Below are 17,458 nucleotides of genomic sequence, written 5' to 3'. Positions count from 1 at the left end.
AAAAGGGCAAAAAAGTAGAAAAGGAGGGTAGGAGCACTGTAACCTCTGTGGGGGAGTTCGAAGCGAAGTAGTCACTCCTACCGGTCTGAAAGTGCGGTGTTGCTCAGAGTGACATGGTGCTGAGATGATATGCTGCTATACTCTGGTATGAAACCGAGAGCCTAAACCGTGAGCTCATTGCTGTAAAGTGATTTGGTCTGGTTTTTGTAGCATACTTGTGGAAGTAGTGTTAGTAGGCTTTTATAACATACAGGGAGTGGGAAGCGAACTACTGACCGCTATAGTGCGTTTATACTATACCAGAAGCGGGATGCAAAGTACTCACGCCTAACGGTGTGAAGACTCTGGGATGAAACCAAGCTGATTGCTGTAAAGTGATGGGCTCTGGGCACTGTAGGATACTAGCTGCTGTAATATAACTGTGTAAGGAGTGGTATTATGCAATTATAGTATATAGGGAGTGGGTAGCGAACTACTTTCTCCTACTGGTCTGAAGACTCAGGGATTAAACTGTGAGCCTAAATCGTGAGCTCATTGCTGTAAAGAGAGGTGCTCTGGGCGCTGTAGTATACCTGTGGAAGTATTGTTAGTTTGCATTTATATAATAGAGGTGGTGGGAAGCGAACTACTCACCCCTACAGCTCTCAAGACTCCTGGATGAAACCATGAGCTCATTGCTGTAAAGTCATGCACTCTATGTAGTATTCCAATGTAAGTCATAGTAGAATGTTAGTATGTAATTCTACTAGAATGTAAGTATGTAATGTACATAACCCATCCACTGAATAACCCATATGAATCAAGCGCGGGCCAGTGATATATATCTGATGAGGATTTTAAGTTGAACGAGACGTAGACGCACCGGAATCGAGACCTCCTTCGGCGAGGATAGCGCCGACTGCCAGTCCTCGTCATCCAATTCCAAACCGTTGCTGGTCCAAACCTCCCTGAGCCTCACCAACAGATCCGTTCGATTATTAATCAATTTCCTATATATCATAGAAATAGTGCTGTTGGGCACGTGGCCGTCAAGCACCCGATCTTCTAGTGGGGAGGATTCGGGGATGTCAGTACCCTCAGGAAAAACCGAACTCAACGCGTGGGTAATCTGTGCATAACGGAAGAATTCCCTATCACTCAGCTCATACTCTACCTTCAGTGCCTCGAAGGTCTTGATTTTACCCTTGACCCATAGATCACTCACCCTACTAATACCAATCATATCCCACTTTTCAAATCCTTTCGTCTTCCACAGGCAACCCAGTCTTTCAGACGCATAAAGCGGAGTCGCACGGGTCAGTCGATCCCTCCATCCCATTGCCGCATTCGCATAATGCCTCACTCGTACCGCTATCTTGGTGGGTCCTGAGAGTTCCCTTCCCGCTGCTTTGGAATAAAGGGCCCCACCCGGTAACAAGTACTTATCCATCTCGAATGCAGGGTTAGAGGCTGGTCCATACATTCCATGATTAATCGCTCCCAACTGAGAGGCCCAATAATATCGCCTGATATCCGGAAGTGCTATACCTCCGTCGTACCAAGGAAGTGTGAGTTTGGCGAGGGCAATACGCGAGCGTCCATCCCAGATCAATCGTCTCTGCTAACTCTCCACTTCCCGAAAATAACTCGTTGGAATAACATCAAGCAAATTCTGGAGCGCATATAGAAATCGCGGTAAGGACATCATTTTAAAAAGAGCTGGCGCCCAAGTGGTGAAAGCGGTAGCCTGAGCCAACCCACAACGTCAGATTTTAACTTCTGAAGAGGAGGGAGAAGATTACGATCATAACGAGCAATGGGATCTAAAGTTATAAAAATCCCCAAATACTTAAATCCCGTCTGCGACACCTGGATGGGACAACGGCGCGGCAAAGGAGGGGTATCACCCGAAAGCACATAGACACAGGACTTGGTCCAATTGATCACAAGGCCGGAGTTCCTTCCAAACGAGGTGAGCACATCATACAATACATTCAACGACTTACGAGGGCACGTGAGGTACAACAAAATGTCATCAGCATAGAGCGATATACGATCCTCGAATTCCGGGGTCCATTAAATACCCTTTATCGAAGGCTCCCATCACAGCCAGGCAGCCAGGGGCTCCAGGGGCTCCAGGGCAAGGGCGAAAAGAAGTGGGGACAACGGACAGCCCTGCCGCATACCCCTCCCAAGAACAAAAGGCTTAGAGACTCGACCATTCACTACCACCTGTGCCAATGGCTCCTCATACAAAAGTTTCACCCAGCCAATGAAACCAGGACCAAAACCAAATTTCGCAAGAGCGGCCCAGAGGTACAGCCACTCCATCGTATCAAAAGCCATCGTAGCGTCAAGGAAACCAAAATGGCAAGCTCACGCAGCAACGCCGCCCTCGCGAGAACACCGGGCAGGCGCCTCAGGTTAAGTGCTATATTGCGGTGTGTTATGAAACCGGACTGATCCGGATGAATCAAATCACTAATTACTTTTATCAAGCGGTTTGCCAGCAACTTAGCGAGAATCTTTGGTTCGGCGTTTAAGAGCGAAATGGGCCTGTAGGACGCACAGCGATCTCGCGGTTTCCCCTCCTTGTGAATCACCACGATGGTAGCAAGACCCTGATCACGAGGAAGGGAGCCGATGCCTCGCGACTCTAGAAACATATCACGGAGATACAGCGCCATTTTGTCAGGACGCAACTTGTAGAGTTCGATGGACAGACCATTAGGGCCCATAGCTTTGCCCGAGCGCACAGAGCGAATGGTGAGGGCCACCTCGTCAGCTGAAAATGCAGCATCCATTAAGTCCCTATCTGAATTCTACAGGCGAGGCAATGCAATGTCACGCAGCAACAGGTGGGAGTCTTTCTCCGGTCTATCGGAGACTGGGGAATACACATTTCGGAAATGTTCCGCGAAACACTCGACAATCTCAGTCGGATCAGTCACACGCACTCTATCAAGTTTCTCAATCACCGGAACCACACGACTTGCCCTCTCCTTTTTATCCAGCCAAGCAATCAGTTTCGCAGTCTTATCTCCCACATCATACAATCTGCCCTGCTGCTCTCTACTCATGACTTTAGCGGCATCCGTCACCAGGGCCCTATAATCCAGTTGTTTGAGGCTGAGGGCATGAAGCTTCTTACGAGTCACACCCAGTTCCAAATCCCTTTCTAGCTCAGTTATTTCAGTCTCTAAATGGACCACCTCCTCTTTCTTACTTTTCTTGGCACCAGCGATTAACAATAATGCCTGTCTTCGGATGACCGTCTTAAATGCCTCCCACAGTGACACAGAGGAGGACACGGACCCCTCGTTCTCAGCAAAGCACTGATCCAGGGGCTTAATCAACTCAGCACGCGTTTTGGGGTTGCGAAGATACCAGGGATTGATTGGGGCAACCCGTCCCTCGACACCCATACTAGTGCCGATCTGGAGCCACAGTGGGGAGTGATCTGATATACCCCGGGCCAGATGTCTAATCTCCCTGACTCAGGAGGCCTGCACCGCCGGCATCAAAACATAGTCAAGTCTGGAGAGACTGCCGTGGGCCCCAGAGTGGAAGGTGTATTGCACCTGTCCCGGATGCATCAACCTCCAACAGTCTACCAAACCCAGTGTCTCCAAAAACCCACTTAACCAAGACTGTGACCTAGTGAGGTCTCTGGGGGGGGTAGCGATCTACACTACCGGAGACAATTGAATTTAAATCTCCGCCCATCACCAGGATACCATCCAGGAGCCCCAGTACCACTCGCCCAAGATCAGCAAAAGTCGAGGTCTGTAGACCAGGCGGGACATATACAGAAATCAGCGAGACAGTCCTCCCCTCCCACCTCCCTGTGAGAGCAGCGTAGCGCCCCCTGTCATCAAGGATCATGTCATCTATTTCCAAGGGGAGAGAGTTCTTGACTAGGATGCCCACGCCCCTAGAACCAGTAGTGAACCCAGAGTGTACAGCAAGACGATATCCTAGCCGATTCATGGCGTGACAAGTATTTCCAATCAAGTGCATCTCCTGCAACAATGCAACATCAGGGGAGAGGCGTCTCAACAGTTACAACACTACTCCCCGCTTTATCCTATCCCCCAACCCATTGACATTCCAACACAGTAGTTTCAACCCACTACCCCCCATCCCGGAAATGAAAGCAGAATCCACCCCATAGCGAACACAGTACCCAGATCCAAGAATAAAACAATACGTTGCCTTGAGAAAAAGTGAAACATACCCAAACTCCCTCTTCTACCCCCAACATGAACCCGTTACAATACCCCCCACCCTGCACCCCTGCGTTAGACTCAAAAGCATCCCCAACTTGCAGTGTGCCTGTCGCCCTAACATTAAACTAGTCTACAAAAAGAAACCCAGAGGAGGAAAGAGTCCCACTCCCCCCGCCACCCTCGGGTATGCCATCATAAATCACATAAGTATGAAAGACATCAAACCGAGCTGTATAGTATGGTAATTGTTCGGAAATCAGGAACCACATTGTCATTCTTGCTCTGGCACGCCACCCTCTGCTCCACCCGAGTGTTCCGTTCGATCGCTCCTCGTTGGTAATGTATCCAGCCAGTCACTCACGCTCTCGGGACGATCAAAGAAAAACATCCGGTCCTCATATTCGACACGGAGCCTGGTTGGAAATAGCATCGCGTATTTCAAGTCCATGTCTCTCAGCCATCGCTTCACTCCTTGAAACCCCATCCTCTGCCTCTGAACGAACTGGGTAAAGTCCGGGTAGAAGCTCACCGTTGTGTTTTCAAACTTCACTAGGCCGCCCACCCGCGATGCCTGCAGGATAGCGTCTCTGTCCCTAAAGTTGAAAATTCTGGCGATAATCGGCCTCGGAGGGGCACCCGGCTTGGGCTTCCCACCCGGTACTCCGTGTGCACACACAGCAAAGAATTTACTTAGGCCTTTGGGGGCGAGGTAATTTAGGATGAGGTCCTCCACAAGGAGATCTGCAGCGGGATTTTCTGATTTTTCACAGACCCCAATAATACGTACGTCTGACCTATTTTCAAAATCCTCAAGTTGACGAGCCATGAGATCATTGGAGGACGCAGGTTGCCGACCTCCGTCTGTAAGTCGGACACATCAGTCGTGAGGCTGGAGGTCTTTAGATCTAAGGATTTGACCTTCTCATTAGTCTTCGATAAGTCCGCTCTAATCAAATTGAGGTCAATGGCTACGGTGTCGAGCTTAAGGGCGAGAGCCTCATATTGCTGGCCAATAGAAGTCTTGATACCAGCAATGGCGCCCATGACATCCTGTAGAGTCAACTCGATCAACGCAGCCGGGTCTTCCTTTGCCTCTTCCAGAGTCCTATTCGTACCACCGGGGGATCCCTTGGGCTGGGAAAATCGATCCATGACATTCGTTTGAATAGTTCACCCCGAAGAGGCGTCTTGGTTTTCTGCTTCTCATTGTCGGGCCTGCCCTCCATGTTGGGCAATGCGCCCCGAGGGGCCTGTGAGACCTGGTGAAAATGGCCCTTCGCGGTCAACCCACTGGAGTCTTCAAAAGCAGGCGCCAGCAGCTGTAGCTCGCACACAGACGCTTGCGACCGTTGGCACACAGTGGATTCACAGAATTCGGCTAGACCTCAGGCAACCAGATCGATCTTGGGATAGGATAAGGCCAAAGACCCAAAAGCGAAACCGAAAGTTAACTCCAAGTCAATGAGCGGAGCCCCGCGGGCCGTTGTTGTTCAACTACTGCCTGGGCATCTCAACGACTGAAGCCCCAGGTGTCGCCATGGGGTGGGCCTCTAAAGTTCAGGTTGTTATAGTAGCGGTTCCTAAAGTCCGAATCAATTTTTGAAAGCAGCTAAACTATCAGCTGAGTTTCATTTCCAATAACCTGTCTTCGTAATCAGGATATCGTTCAGGATATATGCGGAAGCGGCGAGGGTCCCGGGAGCCCTGTGCTCACGCGGCCATCTCGGATGCGCGCAAAGCTCCTCCCATTACATCATTTTTAAAGCAAAAAAAAGAAGTATAATACATTTCCAAATTTCTTTTTTAAAAATATACAAAACATAGGTTTTATAAACATTAAAATATGAAGTTAACATTTAAAAAACCTTTGAAATTCACTGAAAAAGCCATGGGTTTTCCAGACATTATAGTTATGAATTAGCATTTAAAAAACCTTAGAAATTCACCAAAAAAAATAGATTTCAGGGACGTTATAGTTAGTTGAACATTTCACTCATATAAAACCAGAGAAATTCACCTGTTATAGTTAGTTGAGCTAACTATAACTCGCGCGCCAGCAATGCACTGGTGATGATATCACATATTACATCACTCATAACATGGTCAGTAACATCACTCATGACATCACTGATGACATCTCAAAGACATCACTGATAACATCATCCACATGAAAATCTGATGCATATACTGATGCCCTAATGTAAACTTTGATACATGCACTCTAATAATACAGACTACTATTTTTGAAACCATACACACAACAATGCCAGATACTGCATATCACCCACTATTTCCTAGGTCTATACACACATTCAGCCACTTATAGATATAGTTACTCATCAATACAGTACTATAATATGCACTCATACACCTATACATACAGTAACACTCAGCCACTCATCCATAGATTTACTCACACACCTAGTCAGTCATGCAAAGAATCAATCACATACCAATTTACTCATGTATACAGTTATACACACCAACTCCGTTATTTATACACACACCACATCACGTATTTATGCAGATACTTACACATACTTACTGTCTTATACAATCACTGATACAAGCAGACACTCATTTATACACCCATTCTTCAAATAACTTACTCTCACGTATAGTCATTTATATATTCCAACACTCACATATACTGCATTAAAACATATGTAGTCACTCACACATATACCACTGGGACATTTATTCACTCACCAACACACCCATACATACACTAACTCACCCATACAGCACTTCTCAGATGTACTTTTGAATCCATACAACCAGTGAATCAGCCACTCAGACATCAATGTACAGAGTCATACACCCTCCCACCAGTGGCGGCTGGTGACATTTGAAAGTGGTAGGGCGTAAAAGTTCATGATGAGTTCCCTGTGGCAAGCAAGCGTAGTGAGTGAGCCTGACTGTCATTAAGAGGGTTCCAGGGATTCTCCCCTGGGAACATTTTGTAAAATGTGTGGGCAAATGGTGCATTGTCAAGTACAATTTAGAAAGCAAGAAGAGTCATAAAGCAATTGTGAAACTGTAGTTATCATATCAATAAAAATATTTCCTATGATAATGTCGCTGGTAACTGCTTATTCTGTATAATCAGAGAACTGCTATGCTAACTCACAGGCCTGTTTACGAGAACACAGTGCATGCTTTCTTTTTTCAAATTGCCACTAGTGAGGCACAGGGTTGGAAAGCACTGGAAAGGGAAGGTTAGGGCTCTGAAGCTGGCTTGATACTGGCAGCAGTGCTTCCCTGTGCCTCACTCACACCAAGGTCAATTATACCATCCTGTTTCAAGCCTCACTAAACATTAACAACACAAAACAGCACAATCCTGCCTAGGTCAGTACTTGGTACAGTGAAAACATAAATAAACTGAAAACCGAACATTCACACAAAAAGATAGGCAAAGGCATAATTGGCTTGCTTGCTGCTGAACCGTGTTGTCATAATCATGTGCACACTTTCTTTCCTGATCTGAGGTTCTCTCCAAATAAACTAAATGAGCGATTGTCATGAAATTAGAACTCCGAAATGGTGAGCAGGAGGTAGAACTGGCCTGTACCTGCCTTCAAGGTGCCCGATTCTTCCCCAGTACCTGCCTTTACACGTGACCCATCCTGCCCTGTCTACGGGGATGCAAGCTTCCGGCAGAAGTTCCCTTTGCTGACGGCGGTCACACTCATAGCAGCTGAGCTGATCTAACACAGCCTATAAGTCAGTAGGTTAGACCCAGGGTTCCTTTAAGCCCAGCATGGGCCTCCAAGCTTTCAATGAAGCACATTTAGTATCAGCAATAAATAGATGGATGGGGTTTTCATTAGGGCCCCGGGGGCTATAGATGAGCAATGATTGGTTAAGGCTATAGGGTGCTGGAGATATGAGTCTGCCAGTGCCCAGGATGGTGACACTGCCTACCGCGAGTTTTTGAGTGATGCACAAGATCAATAAATAAACCAAATAGCCTTCCTTTGAAGATGGAAACGTGTTTACGGGCAGCATTTAATTTCAGAAGAAAGTACATTTAAATATACAGTTGCATTAAATATTACACAACTCAGTTTACTATACAAGTTGCAGTCCATAGGCGCACTTTTTCTTTGAGGTGCAACAAATAAATAAACCAAATAGCCCTTCTTTGAAAAAGCAAACGTGTTTATGGGCAGCATTTAATTTCAGAATAAAGAGGTGTGGTTGTCAGTCTCCCTGGATATGAGGATGATTGCCTTAGATCGCGTTGCTTTGATTTCCTCTCCGAAAATTATTTTGCACCCCACATACTCTTCTGGCTTCTGTGCGGCACAAACCCATTCAGACTACTGTTATAATCTTCTATTTCCATTATAGAGCGTGGAGCTCTCTGCTGTATTGTTCCATGTTCTGCTTGTGTCTAAATGTTCTCTACCCTGGCAGTTGCTGTTTGACTGGCCAGGGGAGAGCCACGCTTTACTTACTCAGGAATCTACTTCAGGAATAAATCCTCCTGCAACTCACGTTTCACTTGTGCAGCCTTTATTTATTACTACAATATTTTTGGCGACGAGGATGGGATGTGGAGGTGAATGCGTGGGTCACTAGATGTGAGGTCTGTAAGGAGAGTGATAAACGCTTGAAGGTTGGTGTTCAGGCTTCCTCTGGACACATTTCTGATCCAGGTCAACCTTGGCATACCATTTGCCTAGACTTTATAGGACCAATGAACAGTCTAAAAGAGAATTTAGGTTTTGGTATTGTAGTTGTTGATGTGCACACAAGATGGATGATTGTTAAATTTACTAAGGACATCACCACCTCCACTACTATTCGCGCGAAGAGATGCATTTGGAGAGAAGAGGGCATACCTTTAATTCTTTTAACGGACAATGGCACGCAGCTAACGTCAGATGAGATGCAGAATTTTTTTTCAACTTGTGGCATTAAACACAGCCGTACCTCTCTATATAACCCGCAGGGAAATGGCATTGTTGAGAGGGCCAACCGTGTAATTAAAGGTGCCATACAGATGGCTTTTTCTAGTGGGCAAGATGTGGAGTCCGTGGTATCAGAGATGCTGTGGGCGCATCGATCAAGTGTGCATAGTGTTACGGGTAAGACACCATTCGAGATGATGCGTGGAAGGTTGCCCAATACCAAACTTGTACCGACTTGGATGAGAGACATTATTTCTGGTAAAAGTGTCTCTGTTGATGTACCTTCTGTTATCCCCCAAAATCGTATGTTGTTAAAAAAAAAACTATAGCAGAAGAATTTGTCCTGGAGATTTGGTCAAAATACGTTCTGGCAGGCCTGGTTCTTCAACTAAGTTTCTTGGACCCTTTAGGGTTAAGGTCACTTTGCCACATGGAGTGATTTTGGATAGTGGTGAGAAATGGAACTACAGGAGAGTCGCCTTGTACCAGAAAAAAAATGATCTTGTTAATGATAATGTCAAATCTGGTACCTATTCCTTACATCATGATACTCCTGTTAGTAACACCTTTTTATCCATGTCTGATGATGATTTTCTTCAAGATTCTCAGGCTGTCAGTTCTTCTCATTATAGTGTTCAAGGAGGAGGTGATGCTCCTGTTTCTCTCTCTTCAGTCTCTTCTGAACCTCCTTGTGCTCGTCAAGTGAGATCATTTAGGAATTGTCACCCTCCTAGTTATCTGAAAGATTACATTTGTAATTAGACTGTACCTTTCCTTATTTTACGTTCTTTCTATCTTATTTTATTTCTTTGTTTTTGTTCTTTTATATAAGAGAGGAAGATGTGTTATAATCTTCTATTTCCATTATAGAGCGTGGAGCTCTCTGCTGTAATGTTCCATGTTCTGCTTGTGTCTAAATGTTCTCTACCCTGGCAGTTGCTGTTTGACTGGCCAGGGGAGAGCCACGCTTTACTTACTCAGGAATCTACTTCAGGAATAAATCCTCCTGCAACTCACGTTTCACTTGTGCAGCCTTTATTTATTACTACAACTACCTCTCCTGGGCCAGCACTAGGCCTGCTGTGCAAAGCACTCAACCACGCGCCGCTGACAAATACCGCAAGAAGCTGCTGTTGTCTCAAACCATGAAGTGCTACTGTCCAACAAACTGAGCAAAGCACTGTGTTGTCCCCACAAACTGAACACTTCTGTCCAACACCATTTGCTATACACTGGGGTCTGACTCCCAAACCATAAATCAAGTGCTGCTCTTCAACATAATGAACAAATTCTGTCAAACACCATGAGCACTGGGGTCCAAAATCCACAAACCGCTAACACCATGAATAAGGTGACCATAATTTGAGAACCAAAAACAGTGAAGTAGACATAGAAGTAGGGTTAGCCGTTAGCTCACACTTATGTTCTGGGCTCTTCCCACTTCAATTTTTTCTTCTTGTCTCTCCAAAACGGCTGGACTGGAGTAGCATTAGTCTAATGCTGGTTAGGGATGGCAATGCAGAGGTCCGTCAGAGTGACTCAGAGGAGGCCTGGCAGCACAGTAAAAAACGTACATGGACGCGGTGGTGACCGTGACGATGTCGACTTCAACTCGATGTCTTCCGACCAACGACGCAGAGTCGCAGACTCAGTTATAGTGCAGACAGTGAGTGGTGCACACATTCACAACAAAGCACCAGGCGGTCCGGACCGTCCGAACTCTGTAGTAGGCACACAACAACGACGATGAACTGGCCTGGGGTTAGCTCTCTCAGACTCTGACTCGTCATCTACTTACTTCTTCTACTTTCACTTTAGTTGTTTTGTGTTGGCAGTGGGCACCCCGCGTGGTGACGTAGGAAATGGCCAATCACCTCGACATGGCTGGATATAGCCATATGTGATTGGCCATACAGTGTGACCCCTCAGCAGAGCAGCCAACACCCACGCGCGGCACCATCCTGCTGCAGCAGCCAATCCTGGCGCTGCGTTAACAGCGCCACTGCGCCAGGATTGGCTACGAGCAGGATACTATACTATCTGCCCCATGATGAGACCGGTGCCCTGGGTCCCTGCCTGACAGTGCCTGTGTGCTGAGTGCTATAGAGGCGCGGGGGAAGGTCTACCACTGTGCGCATGCGCGGGCTAGTCTAAATACCGAGTACTCCTGGATTTTACATGAGCAGTGAAGTCTACTACTCCTCAGCTATTCTGCTCTGCCTGTGCGCTGCCTGTCACTCTCTGCCACAGTCCTGCCCCCCACGGCCCAATTCCTATGTCCCGGGGCCGGTATCGCGCAGTGCGCTCAGATTTATTTTACTCAGATTTATATTAAAAAATCCTTTTTATTTGCATGTGTTGGCAGTGCGGTCGTCCATGGCTAGTGGGGCAACGCCCCAAAGCCCCCAATGGACGCACCGCCACTGACACCCACCCACCCACACAGACACTCAGGTGCCCATACAGATACTCATACAACAAAACAATAACCTGTATAGACACTCATTTAGCTACTCACCAACCCATGCAAATGCTTACACACCAACTGAGAGACTAATACAGACTTTCACACAGTTTAGTCACTAACCCATGCATTCAGTAAGACACTTTCAATCACTCACTTATACAGTCAGTCATGCACCAACTAAATAATCCATTAAGGCACTTGTAAATCCACTCATTCTTCAATACACCTTGGCATAGATATATATGAAAAATATTTAAACGTTCCAGAAACACACATGATGTCATTTGCGATGTCACCAGTGATGTCATCAATGATGTCACTGACCATGTCATGAGTGATGTAATATGTGATGTCATCACCAGTGCATTGCGGGCGCGCAAGTTATAGTTAGCTCAACTAACTATAACAGGCGAATTTCTCTGGTTTTATATGAGTCAAATTTTCACCTAACTATAACCTCCCTGAAACCTAGTTTTTTGTGTGAATTTCTAAGGTTTTTTAAATGCGAATTCCTAACTATAACGCCTGTAAAACCTATGGGTTTTTTTCAGTGAATTTCAAAGGTTTTTTAAATGTTAATTTCATATTTTAATGTGTATAAAATCTATATTTCTTCTATTATTTGTTTAAATATTTTGGAACTATATTATACTTCTTTTTTTTAAACTTGAAAAATGATTTAATGTTTTATATCTTCCCCAAAAAATATGTGTCTCTTTTTGTTAGTGAATGTCTAAGGTTTTTTAAATGCTGATTCCTAACTATAACGTCTGTAAAATCTATGTTTTTTTTCAGTGAATACATATATATATATATATATGTATATGATGAGCAAAACGCACTTGCGCTATCGAAGGGCACAAACGATGTTCATGGCATCCGGCATAATGGCCTCATGCAGTTCCGAAGTTCATCCTCCATAAATTAGTACCATGTCCCGACGAGTTTCGAGGCGACTTCCACCTCTTCTTCATGGGGTCTTGGGAAGGAAAATACGCACACATTCGCCCCTTCAAACAAACAATTTATTGGTCTGAATGATACCGCCCTTAGTGGGCGTGGTTTTTCATCTGAGCCATCAAGCATGATGGTCCTCGTAGTCTGTGGGGGTGAGCGTGTTAGTAATCCTTAAGTAGGTTTGCTTTCGTCTTTTTATTGTCCTCACTGTAGAATCCTTGAGTAGAAAGGAGTTTGAAGATCAGCTCTGTGTCATTAACTTTGAGCATCTTGCTGATTGGCAAAACTAAGTGTGAAGCCTCAGCCCCTCCGCGTTGCAGTAACTTCTCCGACAACCGAGGATGGTGCACCTCCGCGGGGCCAAGGCCCCCGCGTAGGAAATCTGATGAGTAAAACACACTTGCGCTATCAAAGGGCACACACGATGTTCATGCCATCCGGAATAATGGCCTCATGCAGTTCCGAAGTTCATCCTCCATAAATTAGTACCATGTCCCGACGCGTTTTGAAGCCACTTCCGCCTCTTCTTCATGGGGTCTTAGGAAGGAAAACACGCACACATTCGCCCCTTCAAACAAACAATTTATTGGTCTGAATGATACCGCCCTTAGTGGGCATGGTTTTTCATCTGAGCCATCAAGCATGATGGTCCTCGTAGTCTGTGGGGGTGAGCGTGTTAGTAATCCTTAAGTAGGTGTGCTTCCTTCTCTTTATTGTCCGCACTGCAGATCCTTGAGTAGTAAGGAGTTTGAAGATCAGCTCTGTGTCATTAACGTTGAGCATCGTGCCGATTGGCAAAACTATGTCTGAAGTCTCAGCCCCTCCGCGTTGCAGTAACTTCTCCCACAACCAGAGATGGTGCACCTCCGCGCGGCCAAGGCCCCCCGCGTAGGAAATCTGATGAGCAAAACGCACTTGCGCTATCGAAAGGCACACACGATGTTCATGCCATCCGGCATAATGGCCTCATGCAGTTGCTCAACGTTAATGACACAGAGCTACAGGAAAACATGGTCCTCATTGCCCAGTGTAACTAACAGACCTGCTGAAGCACCGTACCTGGTTACAGAGACGTTTTAAGGCATGGCCAAAGTGGGCTCTGGCCGAGGGCCCCAGCCATTCAGGGGGCCCCCTGATACTTTAGGCTCTGTTATCCACAGTCCTGCCCTGATGACCTTGAATGATTTATTAACACAGATTGTTTAAAATACAATTTTCCTTTAATTTATGTTTAATACTAGTAATATGTGGGTGTCTATTACAGACATTTTGCAGAGAAATGTTGTGTTTATGTTTTCCAGCACCATGCAACATCTATAAAAAAAAATCCTTTTAGATGAAAACAGGTACTCACATATGAGAAATGGCAGTGGGTCGCAAAGGTTATTTGCAATAATATTAGTGAGCTGCTACTATATTACAATATTGAAAACAAGGCATCACTCACCCTGAATATTAGATGGAAATACATTTAGAATTTGGACCGGTCTGTCTGTTCAGTGTCAGTGACCTGGCCAAAGAGGTCATGAAAAATCTGAAATTGGACCAGCAATTCAAAGCTATTCTGAACAGGAGCGCCCAAAATATGTCTGGCCCAGGGCCCCCAAAATCCTTAAGATGTCCCTGTCTGGTTAATGTTTTTTAGAACTTAAGCAAAACCTATCACAGACCGTAAGCGGAACGGCATGTCTAATATACGTTTTGCTGTTCACTTCTACGTTTGGAATAGTCGTCTATTTTCTTTTTTGTGACTCAATTCCCTGGCAGATGAGAACTCAACCCATGCCCATCTAGATGGGAAACAGATTTCCCTGGCAACAGTTACCATGGATTGGAATGTAAATGTTCTTTACATGTGGCCTCTGGCCCCAACGGGAGACAGCGTCTAGCTCCCTGCGCAACAAAGCATGGCCAATATGCACAAAATCTCCAATAAACGGTTACATTCTATAGCGGACTACTTTTCTGTTTTTAATGAGAAAGTATGGGTTGTTTTTGTTAGGTTGCAAGGGTGGACGGCCTAAGCGTACCAGGGAATGTTCAGCCAATGCACGCATTTTCTTCACACTGCCAAATCCCATTTTATCAAGGACGCGTGAAGAGAAGCTCGTTTTGGCACGAGAGGTGATTCAAGGAAATGTGGAAGAAGGCACGTGCTTCTCATCCACCAATGGGAAGGACTGCAGGAGGCCCCTCACACGCACGCAGTCAAGTCAACTGTGCGTAATAAATAAATACTGTGAGATTTTCGAGGGTCTCATAAAGCAGGAGCTAGGTAAAGACGCATAATTATGTTTACTACTAAGGATTGATTTAGTTGCCTTAATCTGAAGCCTCTTTAGCTTTTCAGTGACGGTTTAAACGTTGTTAGGTTGTATGTAAATGAAAATAAAGAACATATTGAAAGGGCTATAACACTCACGATATTTTTATAAGGGTCCTTAAAAAGTCAAGCTACATTAAAGTGGTCACATTTTTCACTGCGTGAAAGATAAGGAGTAATAACTGAAGAACATGTTGAATTAGAAAAGAACAAAAAAAGGAACTGGTTCGATTCACATAGGTTTTGCTGTGACTTGCACTTATAACAGGACTCTAAGTGGGCCGGGTCCTGCTGGTGCTCAGCACCTGGCAGTTCTAAAAAACAGGTGCTGAGACGGGTCCCTATTGGGCTCTACATTTTTGCCCTCACCCTCAGGGTGAAAAAAAAATCTTACATCTGCAGCTGTATCACTCTTCACTACCTTTGATGTAACTTCAAAGAGACTCTGTATAGTTCTTTCACAGTCTTATCATTTCAGAACTGAAGCATTTTCAATGTAATATACAAAAAAGCCATAGTTGTGCTTATTTATCTTATGCAACTTACAAAAATTGACAAAGCCAATAGTCCTGGCCTGTTGCAGGTATTCTGTTCCTTGTTGTATTATATATCTGGATGCGATGACAGAAGCAGCAAAAAAACAGTCGGGCGGCACACTATGCTAAGCACAGATTTTTATTTTACCTGTTTTTAAGCCACGCCCTTAATTGCATCGGCCACCGCCCATTGAGAGACCCCGCCCCCAGTTTTTTCATCCCACTTAAAGAACTGACTTGTAGTACAGCTGAATTCTAGGAGGATTACGAGTCGCAATGTGGAAGGGCCGTGTTGTGGGCATCACTTCCATACTGTGATTCCTATCCATGTGTTTCAATTGTGTTTCTTTACCATAATAGTGGCTGAAAACCATTGAAAAGTTACCATAACCCTAAAATAGGGATGAAAACTGGTTTGCAAAACAGAAGGAGTCCCCTCTGAGCCTCTTCACCTAGGGGAATTCAGGTAAAAAATGTCGGGGGGAGTATGTATGCAGTGCTTCAGCAGAGCACTGCCAACTCTAAATGAAAAAAATAACACTTTTGCTAAAAAAAACAGCCAGTTTCCTTAAGGGAACCAGGCCACTTAAAAAAAAATACTTTTTTTTTCTCAAGTAAGCACAGGCATGGTGGAGGGCTGATCCTTGTAGGCCACCATGCCTATGATTGTGACCAATCCCAGTAACTTGCAATTTGCGACCTATTTAGTGAATAATAATTTAGTAGGTCGCACTGCAAGTCACTCTGATTTGTAATTTTGCGAAATTACCCATTGGTACATAGGTCGTTTTACAAAACAAATTTCTGGTCATAAAAAGTCTCAATTTACTCTTGCCAGAAAGTTCGCACATTTGGCGTTGAATTCTTTCTCTCCTGGGTGCATTGTCTAGAGAAAACAATCATTTTGACTTGTATTTTTTCGCCTCAGCATACTTTTTTAATGGTTTTGTCAGGACCAGGCACAGTCGGCTCAGGTAAGAGCAGTGGGGCAGAGTGGAGATGGTAAGTCAAAGGACAACGGGTTAGGTAAAATTACATTAAAAAAAGTAAAACCACTTACCTTGCACTTGCTGCATCAGCAACTCGGCGATGCGGTGAGCGCAAGGTAAGAGGTTTTGGTTATTTTTTTATTTAATTCTACCTATCCTGTCAACTGTCGCCTTACCCCCCCACCTCCCCACCCGCCCTGCCCCGTCCCCGCACCTCACCGTTTTTTCCTGTGCTGGCCGCACCTGGTCAGAACTTCAAATGGAAGCAAGACTTAATGATTTTTTTTATAATTGCAGCACACCAGCTCGTAGGCATAGAATAGGTAGCATACAACCAGTATGAGCATTAGAACAATGGGATAAGGCTGGGGCGAGGGGGGTTGCTGAGGATTAGCAGCTGTTAATTGCAGTCTGTGTTGGGTTACTTACTGTAGTAGAATAAATGTGAGTTGCACTCAACTCAGAGTTAGTGTATTAGATCCCAAACTATAGATGCACATGTAGTTCCAGCTTTTATATAGTACAAAATATTGTGCGTTAGACCTCGTTGAGGAGCAATCAGTTTTGGTCTGATGAAGGAGCTGTGGCCCAGAGAGATGAATCGAGTTGTCCCTTCTTAAAAAATGTGATCAAGTTGGAAAGGTGGGTGGGAACAGTCCAGGTCTGGGCTGCAAAGATGGTCTGGGCATTGATGGCCACAATGCTATTTGAACCCTCCTAGTGAGGCCTTTCTAGAGCTGGGTTTCTTGAAGTTATCAACACTTCTGCTCTGGACCCTGAGCCCAGGTAGGGATCCCCCAGAAGGAATCACCTCCATTAAGCTCAGCACAGCACATTTTGAGGTTTTCCTCCAACACACTCAGAAATTCCTAGATAATTCCACCTTGCAAAATCAAGAGCCACTTCCTTGAAGGCACACATTCAAACAGTCACCTCCTGCAGGACTTGACAGCAAAAACATGGAGACTGAATGCCGACCCTTCATGTCACTGAATTAGTCAATCATGGTACTTGCGCTGCCTGAGCACAGTGGAAGTGGTAATCGCAAAACAGCTTCCA

This window comes from Lissotriton vulgaris, chromosome 8 (genome assembly GCF_964263255.1).
Source record: "Lissotriton vulgaris chromosome 8, aLisVul1.2, whole genome shotgun sequence".
In the NCBI taxonomy this organism is placed as follows: domain Eukaryota; kingdom Metazoa; phylum Chordata; class Amphibia; order Caudata; family Salamandridae; genus Lissotriton; species Lissotriton vulgaris.
Note: the sequence above shows the minus strand (reverse complement) of the source record.